Genomic DNA, 12,540 nt, shown 5'->3' on the forward strand with positions numbered 1-12,540 from the left:
ACCTTTGTGATTTTGCACTTAGATATGTAAGAGTCATGAAGTTCTGTAATTTTAAAGGGATTTCAGAATCTTTCCAATCTATCTTTCTCATTTTAGATGAGCAAACTGTTGCCCTTGAGAAGGTCAAAGAGCTTGTTAGGCATAGAACCATGTTGGAAATTTGGTTTCTTTGTTCTCTCTGCTCTAAAAGGTGGCTTCCCAGCGAGGAAAGTTCTTGAACCAACATTACATTAAATCAAGTGTATAAATATCATCTAGTATACATCAAGCAATCTGCCAGTTTCACAAGTAGATAAATGTAGAAAAAGAATCTTCATATATTCTCACAATAAACTTTTGGGGATGGAAACAAGGTGCAAAGTTTTTCAGGGAACCATTTAGCTGATCACAGAGCAGCACTAAGCAAAGTTCAAAAACATAAGAGCATAGTAGCTTGCAACGAGGTGAAGTGGAAGGGATTGCTCACTGGGAAACACAGGAATAGCATAGTGCTTTTAGTAGTATAATAAAAACACAATATTTAGCTTCCATCACAGCACTATTCCATCCATAAAGCTGAATGAAAATTTATAATTATATTGTGTGATTCTCTTTAAAAATAAAACTAGCACTGTGTTTGAAACAAAGTTGGTCCTTGATCAACAAGATCGAGTGATAATGCTTTACTCCCTTTATTTCAGAAGAATTGCAGTCATGACAACAATTTTGTCATTTTCAAGAATCAAATTTAATTTTAATGTATCTAGAAAAGCAAGCAGGTTAGTAATATACTTATTGAATTTCATTGATTTTTTTTCTTTCTATACTACTGGTTTCATTCATAACCTAAAGGGACAGCTCATGATTAACTCTGTAGCCTTGATCTAATATCTTTTTTTTTCCTTCAAGTCCATTTCCCTGCCCTCGAAACAATTATGCAGTAGGTAATAAGAGTTCCAGAGTGTGTTTACTCACCAACCCTTTTCCCCGCAACTTGAGGAAAGATCTATGATAACATGAATATGGCCTGTCATCAAGAGCTAATGATTTTTGTCGCTCGTATTTTTCCCTAGGGTGGCCCTTATAAGATCTGTGCCTGTTTCCACTCTTGAAGAAGACCATAAAGCTCCCTCTTGAGATAAGAAGGAGGTTGTAGATAAGAGTTCTAACTCCCCCTTACAAGGAGAGATTCTACTTAGAAGTTGGTTGTGTGACTTGTTTCTAAGTGTGAATAGGGCCAGCCAGGTTGCACAATCATACTTCATGGTAGCAATATAGAAATAGTAGCTATCTTTAGTGGAATGAAGACTCCTTTTCTTAAAGCTTTAAAAGCATAAAAACAGAGAAAATGGTCTGGAAGCTTAAACACCAAGTTTTGAATAACCTTGCAGACTTTCACTACTCAAATTATATAGGTGTGGTATCCCTGTATAAAATAAAGGTGACACAAATCCAGCCATGGACTTCTTTAATCAATGGACACTTTCCAGTAGAGGTGTGGAGGGGAAAATCCACCCATGGTAGCTAGAGATAGAGTCAGCCAATGTGCCAATTCTGGTTTTATTTCTAAGTATCCTTTCTGCATCTTGGTCCTTGTTAAACTGTTAAAAGGTTGGACCCCACATTTCTCAGCATCAGATTATAAGGGGAAAATGACCACTACCATTACCAAAAGCATCTCTCCTATTGTTGCTGTCATTACTGACCCTGATGATGTTACTGACCATATTATGTCATTCCTTGGACAGATGCCTGTCACGTGCTCCTATGCTGAAGGAATCCTTGTTATTAATCCTGAGATCATAATCCTCATTTCAGATTAAAAAAAAGCAGATATCCAAATGGAATGATGCCTCAGTTCATTCTGCTAATTAATAAGAGCTACAGGAATATGACTTAGTTCACACAAAATTCTTGCAGAAATTTTCCAGAATGTAAAGCTACAAATAATAAGATTCAGAATACCACTGAGCTACTCACTACTCAACCACCCTATCCCCAGCTCTTGCTTTAGTCACATTCACTAAGTGTTTCTCAAACATATAAGAAAATCTGATTATAAACACTACTAGTTATTTCTACAGCTTTGCTAACAAAAAGAGCAAAGTTTAACTATCTTAAAAATGTTACTAAAAATTCTTCCATAAATATATAAATAGATAAATAAAAACACCTTCCAAACAATAATGTATTAGTTAGCTTTCCATTACTGTAACAAATATCTGAGATAATCAACTTATTTTGGCTTCTAGTTTCAGAGGTTCCATTCTGTAATCAATTGGCCCCTCCACTTGTCGCCAGTAGCAAGCAGGGAATACTTGGTGGGACTAAGCTACTACCTCATGGCCAGAAGCAAAAAGAGAAAGAGGAAGAAACTGATTTCTTACAATACCCGTAAGGTCCCAAGCGCAGTGAAATAAAACTACTCATGAGGCCTTACCTCTTAAAGTTTCCATCTCCTTCCAATAACACCATAATAAGGAGTAAGTCTTCAACACATGGGTCTTTGGAAGACATTCCCTATCCAAACTACAGCAAATAGTTTGTGTTTTTGTTTAATATTTATTTTGAATATAAATGGGATATAAAGAGATATTAAATAAATTAATCCCCATTCTGCTATTTCTGTGTTTCCTACTACATTTATTAAATGGCTAATAAAATGCATAGCACAAATATTCAATTATGAACAATACAAAGGAGACAGATTATCAAACTCATTATAAAATACTGTGAGGTAACATTTCACATGAGACTTGCCACTCAAAACCACTCATTAAAATGACTGGTGTATGTAAGAGGGGCAAAGGAGAGAAGAGAATAAATGAAACAACTTAATGGTAATTGTTAAGGCTTAGTAATAGATACAAGGGAGTTAATTTCACCATTTTTTCTAAGTGAAAGGTTGTTTTAAATTTTCAAAAGGAAAATAATATCACTCACTAAGCCTCTTTCATCTTTTTATTCCTTTGAAATAAATTCATATTCTCTATCAAATAACTCATTTTCTCCATTAAATAACTTCAGTGATAACTCAATGCTAGATATCTTAAATTTCTGGTCCAGCTTGTTAAACTTTCTCCACATTCGTTTTCTTTTTTAAACTCAAAATATTTGTCTTTCATTCATCTTTTGTTCTTTTGTGTAAACATAGATATTTATGTAGGTACATATGCTCCAGCTTGAAAGCAGATCACAGCCAAAATGGCTGAGCAATGGAGACCCCAGTCTATCTTACTCTTTCCTATTTTTTTACTCAGAAGAGAAAGAGAACTAACTTCATGAACTATTTAACATCTCCCTTTAACTGCTGGCCAGTGATGCTTGAGGATAACTCATTCACTCAGCATTTTACTTATTCACTCATTCAACAAATATTTGTTAAATTTGAAAAAAAAAAAAAGCTAGCATTGTACTGAAAGCCAGCTATACAATGACAAGTAGGATACAATCTCTGTCTTACCCACACAAACCTGGGTAGCAAGTGAGTAACATAGGTGTTTCCTTTAGTATTCTTGAATCAGAGAAGAGCAATATGTAAGCAGATGAGAGATCACAGGTTTAACTTCCTGATCAGATGAACAGGAAAAATTGGGGAGGAAAACACCTTGGAGAAAGTACTTCTGGAGAATCTTATTAACAAAAATATAAAAAAGAAATACAAAGGTGACAAGAGGCACTCCAGGAGAAGCTAGAGCAGAGAAACAAGGTAGCGTATTCAGAGAGCCGTATACAGTTCAGATTTAATACAGCATAAGGTAAGAGGTAAGGGATGCCTAGAGAGGACTCAATTGATCCAGCCAGGCAAGATAACAGAGGGCCTCACATCTTGGACTTTATCCTGTAGGTAATTAGAAACCAGATGTTTAAACAAGTAAATGATGTGGTCAGATTTCTTTTCTAGATAGATCACTGGGGCCAGTCCATGCAGGGTGGATTTCAAAGGGATATCAGTTAAGGACTGTTACAATAGTGCAGATGAGAGATCATAGGGTTTAACATAGGGGAGTGAAAAATAAAGACGAAGTTAGGGTAAAATTTATTTATAAAGTTACTTCATAAATTAAATAGTGTTTGGTATTTAAGTAGATGTGGAGACTACAAGTGTCCAGTTAAGGGAAGAAAAGTCAAGAATTACTCTACATTTTTAGCTTAAGTAACCAGAGACATGATTTCACTAACAACTGACAAGAAGAACATTGAAGGGAAAAAGAGGTTTAATTGTGCAAAGGAATATGGTTTTAGATATTTTCTTAGGTTTGCTGAGTGGAATAACTGAAGTAACATGCAGTGCTTTGTATGGAGTGTGGCATAAAGTGAATGTTCTGCACAGGCCACCTATGACTTAGTACATCTGGTAAATAAAGGTAGAGATGACCAACAGGCAGTTGGATGAAAAATTCTGAAAGTACATACAAAGGTCTGAGGGAAGAAAGAAATTTGAAAGTTAGCATCATCTTTAACATTATGATCTTGAACAAGTTGAACCAGGACAATTATACAGAATAAAAACATCATATCCCATCTGATTCAAATGTATGATATATCAGAGTCATTGTACTGTCATGTATAACTAATTAATACAAATTAAAAAATAGAAAAAAAAATCAACAAATAAAAATAAGAAAACATTAACAAAACAATGGGCTACATTCAGATCTCTGAAAAAACAACAATCCTGGGGTAATCAAAGGAAAAAAAAACAGTACTGAACTTATATATATAAGTGGACAAAATGGTAAATAATATTATGAAAGTTCAAAATAGAGTAGAGAAGTCCATTAAAACAAGAACTAAATACATTGTTTGTATACTACAGATACAAGGACATGAGTGAACTTACAAGGGTTCAAGTGGAGTGATGATATTAAAAGTGGACGTAGCAGTTTTTAAACAGAATGGAAGGTTATTAACCTTCCAATGGAAATAATTAGGACATGAATGCTGAACTTTCAGAAACTTCCAACAAAGAAGTAGAGATGAGGGGACAGGAGAGAATTACAGAGCCCAAGGTGTATTGATTGTTCAGACAGCTGTTGTGGATGTGGAGCCTTGAGTATTTTTACATGAAAGGGTTAAGAAGGACTAAGAGTTTAGTTAGGCAGATAGAAAATACAGCTTCATGGAGTGAGGACCAAGTCAGCAGAAGAAGAAACCTTCAGGGCAGAAACAGGATACAAAAAAATGAGACAACAGTAAGGTGATGTTTTTCATATTTGATTATTAGGAATACATCTACCCTGACATCCAGAGTCATATAACCACCACTTTGGATTCAATCACCCAAGAACTTAATCTTCATATGATCAAAACTATTACTAACATGGAGACAAGCTAATTACTTTGAAAGATATAAACAAAGATTAAAAGGCAGCTACTAAATCTGTTCACAGACTTCCTTATCTGGCCCTGAATGACTTTCTATGAACCATCAAACTGAGCTGACCTTAGGTTTTTCAACTGAAGTGATAAAATTCTTGGAAGTCACTGTTGGACTTGATTTTTAAAAGCAGTCCCTGAAAATTTTTAAAGAATCCTATTTGCTGAATATTATATTCACTCTTTTAGTGAACTGTTAGTATAGCACAAGTTTTCCTTCTTCCATATTACTCATGAAAATAATTATCTTTCAAAAATGTATAATTTTCTGTATGTATATGACATTAAAATATCTAGAGTGAAATTTTGTCCCCATCCAAATGTTTAAGAATAACAAATTATTTTACTGATGTGATTTTTTTTGCTTTTCAGAAGGACTGATGTAATAGAACAAAGCCAAAAGATGAATCAATGTCTATATGGCTATTCTACATTAAACAGATGTTTTGGTTGTCTAGTTTTTTCATTACTCATAGAACAGAAGGCTCCATTAGAATCACCCCCTGAAGCCCCACATTTTAATGAAACTGAAATATTTTTTCTCTATGAGTAATGTCATCACAAATTATGTGTTTAATAATATTCTCCAAATGCTATCTTATTTTGCTTTATAGATGGAACAAAGAGCAATCAATAGAAAAGTAAATTACCTCAAGAAAACACCAAGATAGGCATTTGCTAGTAAAGATACAAAAGAAAGCACTCAGAGATGAGATTTATAACTTGGCAGGCAAGACACCTGAACATGACATTTTTAATAGACAGTGATTCAGTGCCATGGGTTTATAAGCAACATTATTAATGCCGCCAGATCCAAAGAACTAAGATGCTGTTATGACACAGTGGCCTACATTTTTTACAATATAGTACTGTCTGCTAAACTTCCTATAGGGAGTGCTTAAGATAGTATTACAAAACAGTTCTTTCTGGGTAAAAATCCAAACAGTAAAGATACACCTACAGTTTTATGCAGACAATATGTCTAAGAAATTACATGAACATACAAATTCCCACATTTAATCAATGGGGAAATGAACATTTCATTTTATGTCTAACTGCTACATTAATCCTCTACATCTCAATGTAGTAATATAGCTAAATGAAACATTTATAAAGCCATAGTCAGGTAGGCAGATTTTAAACTAAAAATATTCATATCTTAGAAAATCAAAAGTCTAATTAATTATAATCTTAAGGCTTACATTCTTCACCCTATGCCTTAACAGTTTTAAGCACTTAAAAGAAAATTTTCAAATTACTTCACTTCTTTTTGTATGGAATTGAGTCATTCCAACTAGTTTAGACCAAATTTATAAAAACAAGTGATATGAAATTCTAGTAAGATCAAAACATAAATAATTGAACAATGTTGCCTAACCCCATTGATATATCTTATTCTGTAGAAATAAATGAAATATGTTTTAAGGTAGATATTTGTAAACTAATATTCACAAGTGCCTTTAGATTCTCATTTTACCTATGTGACAAGTTTGATTCTCTTTTTGACCTCTCTCCAAATCCCTTTATAAATTTTATCATTTAGAAATCCCTTTAGAAAATAAGAAAAACACTCACATTGACCAGTTTCAATGCAAAACTATAATTTGAACAATTTATTGACTGTGATAATAATAATTTAATATTGTTTTGCCAGAATTAATTCCAATAGTGCAGTATAATAACCATTTCTTAATTACAATTGTAAATTAAAAATCATATTAGGGGATAATTTGGCATGATAAAAAAGGAAAGCATCATATTCCTCTAAGCCTCCTTTCTTTCCTTCTTTCATAAAGCTGAATTATAAAGTTTTTTTAGATTAAATTGGTGTGAAAGTAAGACAGACAGACACACACACACACACACACACACACACACACACATATTGGTTGTAGATGGACAGAATGCCTTAATTTCATTTATTTATTTTTATGTGGTGCTGAAGATGAAACCCAGTGCCTCACACATTCAAGGCAAGTGCTCCACCACTGAGCCACAACCACAGCACCAAAATAGAAATATATTAAAATAGCAATTTTATAGTGCTCAAATCTAGCAACTTTTAATGTCATTTTTCCAAAATAAAAGTAAAGCATGCAAACATCTGTTTCACCGAACAATAATACAAAAAGAGGCTAGGTTATGGCATCCATACAACTTTCTGATAACGTATTAAAGAATAATTAAAGGCATCCACCACATCTTTAGGACTACACCTAAACATATTAAAATCACATAGTAAAAGATGTAAAATGAAAACAGTGTAAATATATACTATAAAGGAATTATAGATGAATTGACATAAATATTTATAAATGATGTAGAATAATTAATTAAAATAATATATAGAATATCAAATTTCTTCACAATTAAAAATATTTAATGATAATGATTTGCTACATATTTTTCACAATGTTGAATATAAGTAGGTCCTCACATAAACATAGAAATTTGACTAATAAGAAAATTGGTATTTTATTGAATTGACAAATGAGATTAAAAATTCCTAACCAATTAAAAGTCTGTCTAAAAATTATCTTCTGTGAAATTAACAAGCTATGGAAATTTTGTTATCTATGTATTCTGGTTAACACAGATTTAATGATAGAAACAAAAAGTTATCTAATATTATTTAAAATAGATATTTTATATCTAATAAGTCAATAGCTAACATAATATTTAACAATGAGAAAGTATTATTGAATTCTGAAAGAAAAAACTCTATATTTATGTTATTCTAAACATGTCATCCAATGCAATTAGTTAGGAAAAGGATATGATTGACAGATAGATAGATAGATAGATTGAATGCAAATATTGGGAATAAATTTAAAACTATCATATTTAATGATATGTTCACCTATGTGCTGACCTACATAGCAGATGACAAAAATCTATGGTAATATATGATAAGGTGTTCCAACTGAATAATGAAAATGTTACAATAGCCACAATGGGTTGCTGTTTTGGGCAAAGAAATAAAACAATACCATAGGATAGGCATGAAATGTGACTTCAATTCTTTATTACTACAGTTTTATTTATTTTTAAAAAAGAAACTTCTTTACTATATACCAACGGTTAAAAATTATTAAGACGGCGCGTCTCTGATTTGATATCAAGCTCCTTTATCCATTTTGAATTCACTTTTGTGCATGTCGAGAGAAAGGGATTCAGTTTCATTTTGTTGCATATGGATTTCCAGTTTTCCCAGCACCATTTGTTGAAGATGCTATCCTTCCTCCATTGCATGCTTTTAGCCCCTTTATCAAATATAAGATAGTTGTAGTTTTGTGGATCGGTTTCTGTGTCCTCTATTCTGTACCATTGGTCCACCCGCCTGTTTTGGTACCAGTACCATGCTGTTTTTGTTACTATTGCTCTGTAGTATAGTTTGAAGTCTGGTATCGCTATACCGCCTGATTCACACTTCCTGCTTAGCATTGTTTTTGCTATTCTGGGTCTTTTATTTTTCCATATGAATTTCATGATTGCTTTCTCTATTTCTACAAGAAATGCCGTTGGGATTTTGATTGGCATTGCATTAAACCTATAGAGAACTTTTGGTAATATCGCCATTTTGATGATGTTAGTTCTGCCTATCCATGAACAGGGTATATTTTTCCATCTTCTAAGATCTTCTTCTATTTCTCTCTTTAGGGTTCTGTAGTTTTCATTGTATAAGTCTTTCACCTCTTTTGTTAGGTTGATTCCCAAGTATTTTATTTTTTTTGAAGATATTTTGAATGGAGTGGTTGTCCTCATTTCCATTTCAGAGGATTTGTCGCTGATATACAGGAATGCCTTTGATTTATGCGTGTTGATTTTATATCCTGCCACTTTGCTGAATTCATTTATTAGCTCTAATAGTTTCTTTGTAGAGCCTTTTGATAAAAGTTGGCTACGATCTACATACTGTGGGGTCGGGCTCCAAATTCCTCAATAGGACACCCATAGCACAAAAGTTAATAACTAGAATCAACAAATGGGACTTACTCAAACTAAAAAGTTTTTTCTCAGCAAAAGAAACAATAAGAGAGGTAAATAGGGAGCCTACACCCTGGGAACAAATCTTTACACCTCACACTTCAGACAGAGCCCTAATATCCAGAGTATACAAAGAACTCAAAAAATTAGACAATAAGAGAACAAACAACCCAATCAACAAATGGGCCAAGGACCTGAACAGACACTTCTCAGAGGAGGACATACAGTCAATCAACAAGTACATGAAAAAATGCTCAACATCTCTAGCTGTCAGAGAAATGCAAATCAAAACCACCCTAAGATACCATCTCACTCCAGTAAGACTGGCAGCCATTATGAAGTCAAACAACAACAAGTGCTGGCGAGGATGTGGGGAAAAGGGTACACTTGTACATTGCTGGTGGGACTGCAGATTGGTGCAGCCAATTTGGAAAGCAGTATGGAGATTTCTTGGAAAGCTGGGAATGGAGCCACCATTTGACCCAGCTATTCCCCTTCTTGGTCTATTCCCTAAAGACCTAAAAAGAGCATGCTACAGGGACACTGCTACATCGATGTTCATAGCAGCACAGTTCACAATAGCAAGACTGTGGAACCAACCTAGATGCCGTTCAATAGACGAATGGATACAAAAAATGTGGCATTTATACACAATGGAGTATTACTCTGCATTAAAAAATGACAAAATCATAGAATTTACAGGGAAATGGATGGCATTAGAGCAGATTATGCTAAGTGAAGCTAGGCAGTCCCTAAAAAACAAATGCCAAATGTCTTCTTTGATATAAGGAGAGTAACTAAGATCAGAGTAGGGACGAAGAGCAGGAGAAGAAGATTAACATTTAACAGGGATGAGAGGTGGGAGGGAAAGGGAGAGAGAAGGGAAATTGCATGGTAATGGAAGGAGACCCTCAGGGTTATACAGTGGAGGGGGTAGAGAGAGAGGAGGGGAGGGGAGGGGAGAGGTGGGGAGGGGGGAGGGTAGAGGATGGGAAAGGCAGCGGAGCACAACAGACACTAGTATGGCGATATGTAAATCAATGGATGTGTAACTGATGTTATTCTGCAATCTGTGTATGGGGTGAAGGTGGGAGTTCATAACCCACTTGAATCAAAGTGTGGAATATGATATGTCAAGAAATTTGTAATGTTTTGAACAACCCACAATAAAAAATTAAAAATATAAAAAAAAATTATTAAGAAAAATAATTCACTGTAACCATAAAAACATAAAGTACACAAAAATAAAATTAAGAAAACCGTAAAGGACCAGTATGAAGATATGTGCATGCGCGTGCGCACACACACACACACACACACACACCACTGAAAATCAACATCAGTATATCAGATGAATATATGGAAAAACCAGGCTGCATAATGAGATAACTCATGATAACAAACATGGCAAATATTCTTAACCTATTAACTTAAAATCCAATTTAATAACCAGATTTATAAATATATCTGAACATTTTCAGCATTTATTTAGTTAGTTGGTTAGTAAATGTGGTGCCGGAGATTGAACCCAGGGCCTCTTCTCTAGCTTTTTGATATATTTATTTAATTTAGTTGTTTTTAGTTGTTCATAGACCTTTGTTTTATTTATTTATAGGTGGTGCCAAGACTCTCTAGCTCTTTTTATTTTGAGACAGAATCTTCCTAAATTGCCCAAGCTGGCCTTAAATTTGGGATCCTCCTACCTCAGCCTCCCAAGTCACTGGGATTATAGGCATGCCTCACCATGCACAGCTGGGCACTTTACTTTTATCATTTAAAACTCTATTAAAATTCCAAGTGCCTTCAAGTATCTTTATGTGCTAAATACATTTTTACATATAAAGAAGGCTACCATGATCATAAATTGAGCTAATATACTAACTTTTAGGAGTTAATTCATATTTTTAAGTTAAATTCAGATTGGTAACAATTTATTTGCCTTATTTTGACCAACACCATAAATAAAAATTATGAAAAATTCTACAAAACAGAAAAAGCTCTATATCATAATTAAACTTCTGTGTTGACAGTGATCACAATCTGTATGTACTTAAAGATCAGAACATGATCAACAATGTCTGGCTCTGCTTTGTGAACTATTATTATTTGATTCTACTACCTTGCAAAGCCTATTGCTATTTTCTGTTCCTCTACTTAGACATTAGTCTGCTCAAAAGGAGATAGCCAAAAACAGAAGGAGATTCTCAACCTCATTCCTCATCCCACGCTCCCCAATATGGACCATATCTGTCATTCCTTTGACTATAAGTAGATTCTAAATGTTGGTTGGTATGGGTTACTGCCATGTTTTTCAACTATTTCTAACCATGACCTTTTTTGACTAACAAACAAAACATTCATTCAGATGTCCTGAGAGATCCTTTTTGTTGTTGCATCTTCTTTCTCACCCTTAGCTGAGATGACTGCTCAAAGTCTATCGCTTTATCTGAGTTGCTGAATTCTCCAGCTGATATTAAAAAGGCTAAGAGTCATTGCATTGTATTACAGTTGTTCAATATCTAAAACAAATTTGATTGCTAACATTTTAGATCATCTGATCTTATACATATTAAACATATGTTATCATTCTATTATATATAATAAATATGAATCTATTATATAAGCATACATATACACATATTAATGATGGCCTTCCCTAGTTCAGGAACTTGATGCTGGTCTGCACTGAATATTATTTTTTCAGTAATTTCTACAGACGACATTCATGAAGAATCACAATCAATTATTTATTAAGATAGAAAAGGATAAACAGTAATATTTGTTGAGTAAATATTTTATATTAAATGATTATTAATAATGCTTTTCTGAAACAAACACTTCTGCAATTTTAATAAAACCCCTTCATTAGGAACAAATCCATGCTCATCTTAGGAATAGCACAATTTATAAACTTAAATCATATGTAATTCAAAATAAATCTTTATTGAATGCAAATCCAAGATGTGTCACTATTGAGCACACCAAAACCCCTTCTTTCCCTGCATCACTTTAGTTTTCTCTATTTCAAACCACTCCTATCCCTTAGATCACAACCAGCAGCCACAAAAGCACAAAATGCTACCTCCTCTGCTACCTCTCAGGCCATCTGCAGCTGGAATAGATCTGAACGCAACACCCACATGAATCATCTATTTACATTTATTAATATAACAGAGAACAAATGATAACAATAAG

The 12,540-nt window shown here is 33.7% G+C and overlaps 1 protein-coding gene across 6 annotated transcripts in view; it reads right to left on the reverse strand.

Annotated features, from left to right (window-relative positions):
* Nucleotides 1–12,540, reverse strand: part of Robo1 (roundabout guidance receptor 1) — a 1,045,885-nt gene that overhangs the window by 206,290 nt on the left and 827,055 nt on the right. The window lies entirely within an intron of this gene.

Source organism: Marmota monax, unplaced genomic scaffold, assembly GCF_021218885.2.
Source record: "Marmota monax isolate L192 unplaced genomic scaffold, Marmota_monax_Labrador192_F-V1.1 WCK01_AAM20220418_F8-fsc00016, whole genome shotgun sequence".
In the NCBI taxonomy this organism is placed as follows: domain Eukaryota; kingdom Metazoa; phylum Chordata; class Mammalia; order Rodentia; family Sciuridae; genus Marmota; species Marmota monax.